This window comes from Peromyscus californicus, unplaced genomic scaffold (genome assembly GCF_007827085.1).
Source record: "Peromyscus californicus insignis strain IS unplaced genomic scaffold, ASM782708v3 Scaffold_23__1_contigs__length_62951481, whole genome shotgun sequence".
In the NCBI taxonomy this organism is placed as follows: Eukaryota; Metazoa; Chordata; class Mammalia; order Rodentia; family Cricetidae; genus Peromyscus; species Peromyscus californicus.
The window spans coordinates 22934658-22942295 of NW_026294534.1; the positions used below are offsets into that span (position 1 = coordinate 22934658).

General features: G+C 44.7%; 1 long non-coding RNA gene across 6 annotated transcripts in view; it reads right to left on the reverse strand.

Annotated features, from left to right (window-relative positions):
• The window catches only part of LOC128119006 (uncharacterized), a 29896-nt gene extending 25037 nt beyond the window's left edge, over positions 1–4859 (reverse strand). For 2 of the 6 annotated variants that reach the window (XR_008221417.1, XR_008221416.1), the window contains exons 1-2: positions 4658–4859; positions 2649–2758 (exon numbers count right to left, since the gene is read on the reverse strand). This is a non-coding gene — a long non-coding RNA (uncharacterized LOC128119006). Of the gene's footprint in view, positions 1–2648; positions 2759–4356; positions 4637–4657 lie in introns of those variants that run through there. The other 4 variants (XR_008221413.1, XR_008221412.1, XR_008221415.1 and 1 more) reach the window with 3 other exon arrangements.
• Between the last annotated feature and the right edge of the window lie 2779 nt (positions 4860–7638).

Below are 7638 nucleotides of genomic sequence, written 5' to 3' on the forward strand. Positions count from 1 at the left end.
AAAGGAACTCCAAATGTACTGGCTGGCTAGTTTTTGTCAACTCAATACATACTAGAGTCATCTAGGAAGAGGGAACCTCAACTGAGAAAATTTCTTCAACAGATTAGCCTGGAGCCAAGACTGTGGGGTATTTTTTTGATTAGTGATTGATGGGAGACCACCCAGCACCCACCATTTTGGGTGATGTCATCCATGGGAAGGTGGTCCTGAAAGTTATAAGTAGCTGAACATGAGACTAGAGGGTAAGCCAGTTAGAGGCACTCTTCCATGGCCTCTGCTTCAGGTCCTGCCTCTGGGTTCCTGCCCCGACTTCCCTTCATGATGGACAATAAACTGTAAACTGATATCTGCCCCTTTCTCCTTAAGTTGCTCTTGGTCGCGGTGTTCATCGCAGCGTTAGAAAGCAAACTAGACACCAAGTAATGAGTTTTAATAGCTAACAAAGGAGAAACTGTGAAGTATGCCCACATTACCCTGGGAACGAGTATCCTTGGCCACTAATCAGAACTGCACAGCCTTCTACAGAGAAAACCATACCGTACGGATTTCTGATTGTGTTGAATTCATCATCCAACCTGCATATTTATAATTTACCCAAGCTCCTTCACACAGAGCCCAAAGAGATTTAGCGCCGTGTGTTCCCATTAAACTTGAAAGGAACGTAGCTGGCTATCCATCATGAGGAGGCTGGTCAGAGGATCGCAGCTCACTGAGTGGTACCCAGCCAGGTTTCACTGCAGGCAGTTACAAAAGGCTCCAGCAGCCAGCATGGAAGGAGGCACTTCTTCCTTGGAACCCATGACCAACTCCACTAGAACTCCGCCCACTTTCAGCACCTGTCTCATCCGACCTTTCTTATTTTAATAAAAGTGGCATTCTCTCTAGGCCCCGCAAAGAGCAACATCTTGCCTGCTCTTCCCTGTGTCAACTCCCTTGCTCCCTAGAAAGGTTACTCCTTTCACAGTCAGACAATGTTAGGTATCAGCTGACACCTCCTGCCCTTTCCTAAGGTAAATTCTCATTGTTCCTGCAGATATGATGAACCTTTGCTGTGGCTCTTTCTCTGCCTCTCTCCCATCCTCTTAATTCTTTTCATTTGCGTTTAAAGCCTGCCCTTCTCCTATCTACTACCCACCCCCTGCCTTTTCATACTTACTCATCTCTTACCTATAAAGGCCCAGCTCCACTATTCAGTGGGAGGGAGGGGGAGCGTGCTATGAACAGCTTTTTATTCCCATTAAAGGTAATCACTATAATACTCGAGTCTCTGCCTCAAAGCAGAAGGCAAATGCAAATACCCTCCCCGCCTCCCCACACTCAGACTTTTCTCAGCATCACAGGATGCCATGGTTCTGCCATGGCAGTCGCAGAATTCCAGAAGAGTTCTCTGTAGAGGTCAGCTCAGCAATGACCACACATCTTTGTCAAGTTCCTCACAGCAGAGCTAAATACTTGATTCTGACATAGCCCCAAGTGGTCCATCACCTAGAACAATACCAAGAATGCTTGGGGCTAGGGAGATGCTCAGTAGTTGAAGATAATTGGCTGCTCTTCCTGAGGACCGTAGTTCAATTCCCAGCACACACGTGGCAGTTTACAACAGTCTGTAACTCCAGTCCCAGGCTATCTGACACTTTCTTCTGGCCTGCTCAGGCACTGCATGCATGTGGTACATACACATACATGCAGACAAAATATCCATACAAATAAAATATAATAATTTTTTTTTTCTGAGACAGGGTTTCTCCGTGTAGATTTGTGCCTTTCCTGGAACTCATTCTGTAGCCCAGGCTGGCCTCAAACTCACAGGGATCTGCCTGCTTCTGCCTCCTGAGTGCTGGGATTAAAGGGGTGCACCACCACCACCTGGCTCCAATAATAATTTTTAATAAAAAAAAAAAAAGCACCTTGAATGTCCCCTCAGACTATGTCAGGTTGTAGAGACAGCAAAACCTAGAAGGAACACCTGTATTCAAAGAGGAGAGGCTGGTCTGACATGGATTAAACATCAGGTTGGGGGCTTTGATGAGAGGTGAGCTAGGACAGTCCTGTGGTGGTTTGAATGAGAATGTCCCACCCACCCTATGGACTCAGATGTTTGAATATTTGGTCCATCGTTGGTGGTGGGTAAGTGCAGCTGTGGCCTTGATGGAGGAAGTATGTCACTAGGGCCAGGCTTTCAGGCTTCAAAGCCATGCACCATTCCCAATTTTCTCTCTCTGCTTCCTGCCTGCAGTTGGAGATGCGAGCTCTCAGCTGTTCCTACCACCACCCCCTTCAATTTCCTGCAATGGTGGGATGTTACCCCTTTGAAACTGTAAATCCACGCAAGCTCTTTCTTCTGTAAGTTGCCCTGGGCATGGTATTTTATCACAGCAACATAATTCAAGTCTCCTTCTATGATGTAGAGACCTCCGCTGAATCCACTGCCAGGAGATTCCTGCAGCAAGCCTTGCAGGTCTATCGTCTGACATAACGGTGCTTTGGTATTTTCTCATTCCCTTTGCTCAGTATTATCAGAGGGGTCTTTCCAAGGATCTGAAGCCCCAAGCAGACATTATCATTTCAGCATCCTGCAGCACAAGGCATCCAGAACTATACTGACTACTATCCCCCATCCACCCAGTGTGCCAGTACCTGCTTCCTACCTTCCTACACAACAGCGCTCCTGTTCAGTACTTCCAATGGACTTCCTTCTCCATTCTACCGTCCCCTTCAGGTCTTCATGGCTGCTCTTTTAGATCAGAGTAGCAATGCCCTGAAATAAGATTGGAAGGCAATAGGACAGGTAACTTGCACAGTTATTCTGAACAAGGCCACAAACCCAGTAGCCTCGCTCTCCTCACTTCTACCGCACCACCTCGGAAAGATGGTCTAAGGAAGCCCAGCATGGTGGTATAAGTCTATAATCCAGGCCTTTAGGAGACTTAGTTGGAGGATCAGGAGTTCAAAGCCAGCGGCAGCTACATAGTTAAGTTTGATACTAGTCTGTTCTCAAAAAATAAAGTGCAATGTAAGGGTTTGATGAGGCAGTATAAAGATAATTAACTCTTTCTTTTTTCTGGATTCAGCTGCTCCCCCATAGCACAATGACCTTTGGCCTTTGGCCCTTATAATAATGTGGAACCTCAGAGCTAGGAATGTAACTCAGTAGTGGAGCATTTAGTGCCTGGGGTGAATGAGACTTCATGCCCAGTAGCACTACACCTAAATGAAATTCCATAAGCTTTCTTAAGATGTCTTAAAATTGTTAGGCATGGTAGTGCATGCCTTTAATACCAGCACACAGAAGGCAGAGGCAGGCAGAGGTCTTTGAGTTTGAGGCTGGCCTGGTTTACATAGTAAGTTCCAGACCAGCTAGAGTTACATAGTAAGACCCTGTCTCAAAAAAATAAAAAAAAATAAAAAACACATTCTCCCTAAAATTATTTCAACATTTTACTAAATCTATGATAATCATTTTATCTCAAAAGATATTGCCTTAGATCAATATATCTTAAAATATTACGTAGGCACAGTTTAACTTATTTCCATTTAATAAGGTATATATTAATTTATTTATGCATAAAAGTGTTTTTGTTGTTGAAATAAATTCCAAAGTAGCCTCATATAACATGCCGTTTAAACCCAGAATTTATATCAAAATATGTATCAAGTCAATCCACCATTCAGCCAGTAAGCCTAGGCAAAAACTACCTTCATTGGCTAAACCTCAGGGTGCATATATTTTATATTAAAATATTAATTGTATTTTACCTAAAATATAAATGGTTTACTTTAATATTTGAATGCTGTATTTCTAATAAACAAGAAGAGAAATTTCAAGCTGGTATTTGCAAATGATTCTCTGCAAACGCACACTGTGAAATGGATAGAATTTACTTGCATTTAAGCAAAAGGAAGCAAGTATAACAACCCTGATTTTCCTCTTTCTGACCAGAAACGCTCTGGGTTTGACAGATCACTCATACCAACTGGATAGAGACCTAGTTAGAGTGAATTTTCAGAGTCTCAACATATCCTAACCAGCTACGTTTAAACATCTGTATCCCCTACACTTCCTTTCTCCAACAGGTGGTCCATTATATGAATATATTAAAGCATCATTAAGAGTAAAAAAATCGCCAAGTTTCCAAAGATCACCATGGCAGCTAATGGTGCTCAGCTGCGTGGTAATTCCACCATTGCAGAATTGCAAGGCACTTGTTTAAAATGCGCTTAGAGGAGCTCACGTTGCTCCCTTTTAAAAGGGTAAAAATATTCAGCTACCACCCTATATATTTTTCAGTAGAAAGTGGAATCAGCTGCTGCTGCCTTTGATGCTGTCGGCCCAGAACACCTTTACTAACAACCTACCGAGGCGCCTTCCCAGGCAGCGGCCCTCACAACCTCCTTTCAGCGGCTCAGCAAATGTTTTCCACGCATCCTATCGCCGAAATGATCAACTGTTCCCTCCAATCTAAAGTCTAAATGTGATCCTATCACTCCCACTGAAAACTCTTCATTAGCTCCCCAGAGTGTTTAGGATTAAATCCAAACCCCTCCGAGGCATACACAGCACCGCACCACCTAAATGCTCTTTTTATAGAAAACATCCTTTTTCATACTTCCCTACCGTAGTCAGGCATTTCCTCCTGCCAGGCTGTTCCCCTCTTACCCATGTCACTAACGCCTTCATTTTCTTCTAATTATGAAGTTCGATCGTGTAAAAACCTCTGGGACCAAAACGGCTTTCCTTCCTCCAGTGCGTCCCTCTAATCTCCCACATGCTTCCTTTTCTACAGCTTCCCTCACAAAACCACGGTAATTCTTGTCTTCCCTAAAGATAGCTGCAATGTGATGGAAGTGGCTCCCCCTCCTACCTTTCCTGCACCTCCGCTTAATTACACAGCTACCTGGGAGCCAGCAGTCCCAGAATCCTCAGCTCTCACTGTCTAGCCGCTGTGTAGCCAGCTGTGGCTCTGCTCCTTGTGTGGCTTTTAGGTAGGAGGATCAGCCTCAATACGGAGCACACTGGTCTGGCGGAGAAGAGACATGAGTCCTAGAACTTCTAACAGTGTTCCTCCATGGTCTCTTTGCCTCCAGGTTCTCACCTTGGGTCCCTGTCGGGACTTCCCTCTGTGATGGACTGTGATATGGAGTTCTAAGACAGAAAAACCCTAAACTGGTTTGGTCAGTATTTTATCACAGCGACAGAGAGGAAAGCAGGACAGAAACTGATTGAGTTTTGGTAAGACCATTAGAGTAGGGCTCCCATAATAGAATTACAATGCCTTGAAAAAACGGAAAAGAGCCGGGCGGTGGTGGCGCACGCCTTTAATCCCAGCACTCGGGAGGCAGAGGCAGGCGGATCTCTGTGAGTTCGAGGCCAGCCTGGTCTACAGCGCGAGCTCCAGGAAAGGCGCAAAGCTACACAGAGAAACCCTGTCTCGAAAAACCAAAAAAAAAAAAAAAAAAAAAAAAAAAAAACGGAAAAGAAACCAGAGCTCTCTTGGTTGGGTGAAGATTCACCACGGTGGCCATCAGCAAACCAGGAAAGGGCTAGCTCTCACCAGCCGAAAAATACGCTGGCCTCTTGATCTTAAGCTTCCCAGTGTCCAGAACTGGAAAAGCAAGTTTTGTTGTTTATAAACTACCGAGTTTGTGGCATTGTGTTACAGCTGCATGGGACTATGCCCCGTTTGTCATGAGTGCTGGAGACTGAATCCAGGACCCTCACGCTTGTGCTGCACATGTTTTACAAACCAAACCACCTCCCCAGGCCTGGCCTTTTTGTTCTTTTGAACCAAATTCCACATAGAAAGAAAACGTGGGATCTGTCTTTCTGAATTTGCCATAACTCGCTCAACCTAAGGACTCCCACCTCTTCCAATCATGCCAAGACTCTTCACACTAGCCAAAGACAATGTTAATGCCATTTAAATTATTGGTATACCATATTGTTTAGAGAACAATACACAAAAATAGGTCTGAACGTATTTAGCATAGATGCATGTTTTTTTTTCTGAACATTTTTGATCTGTGGCTGCTCAAACCAGAGGATGTGGGCCCACACACGTGTGCAGACGCCACAGACATGGGAACCCCGCAGATATTCAGAGTTCACTCCACATTCGTGCATCTCATTTAGGATATTGCAGGATCTAATGGACAGAGCCTTCCCCCTTCCCTTTCTTCCTTCTGCAGCACCTACTGTTACTCTTGCCCATCAGCAACAGGCTTAGGACATAATCCGCCATGCTCCCTGCCTGCCCAAGCCTTATCAAACCTGACAGCCAAGTACTTTTGCCAAGTATTTTTCTTTACAAACAATTGCTTTCAATCCACTTTATTTACTGTAATCTCAGCTGTTATCAACGCCTACTCCTGCCCAACACACCCACGCATCACTATGCAAATCCACAACAGAAACACACTTTTGACAAAGCCTGGAAAGGACAGGAAAATGGTAACAAAGGGAGGCTGCTGGAAAGGAGGCATTCTGAAAACATCCGGAACAAGGCTTCCCTCAACACAGAAACATAGACAACTAACACTGGTCCTCTGTCCCTTGGGGAGCAAGTTACTGTCTTTGTTCAAGAATCCTTTGCTTAGCCATCTAAGCAGTGGTGCACATCTTTAATCCCAGCACTCTAGAGGCAAAAGCAGGTGGAGCTCTGAGTTCAAGGTCAGAACTGGTCTACAGAGTGAGTTCCAGGACAGCCAGGGCTACACAGAGAAACCCTAACTCAAAAAAACAAACAAAAAAGAATCCTTCATTTGCAAGAAGGTAGTTGCACATGCCTTTAATCCCAGCACTCAGGGGCAGAGGCGGACAGATCTCTAAGGGTTCAAGGTCAGCCTGGTCTACAGAGGGAGTTCCAGGCCAGCAAAGACTAGAGAGATTCTGTCTCAAAAAAAGAAAAAAGAAGCATCCTTCACCGTAAAGAGCTCCCAACTACAGAATGTCTTTCTCATTACACAGGGGTATAGGGAGAAGGAATGATAATAGTTATGCATCCCACATGTTACCTTATTTAACTTTATGTCAACTGAGTGGTCTTCAGCCTAGCTCCTTCTTTTCCCTTTCTCTTAGCCTCTCTGGCAAATCTAAACCTATCACTCTGTTTTCTGAGCTACTCTGAGTTTCCTGAGCCTGGCTGTTGTCCCTGAAACTTGAAATAATGATTCTCCTGCCTGCGTACCATCACCACCTCTCTCTTCTAGCTAACATCTGCTCATCTTTCAGGATTCATCACAGAAGTCTTCAGCCTGAAAACTCTCCACAGCTTCTCCTCTCTCCTGAGACCGAGGCAGCTGCCCACCCTCCGGGGTCCCATAGGACCAGCTCTTAACCCCTGTTGATGACACTATATTAATACGTTTTCTCATTGGTCACTTGACAAAAGCAACTTAAGGAGGAAAATATTTATTTTGTCTCAGGGATTAAGGAAAGACTCAGTCCACTGTGGCAAGGATAGAAGCATGAGGCAGGTAGTCATATTTTATCCAGTCAGGAAGGAGAGAGAGTTGAATACTGTTCTCAGTATTCATTTATTTCTCCGTGTATTCAGTCCCATTCAGAAAGCCAGCCCATAGGATTCAGAGTGTGTCTTCTCTCCTCAGTTAAACCTTTCTGGGAACACCCTCATAGACACA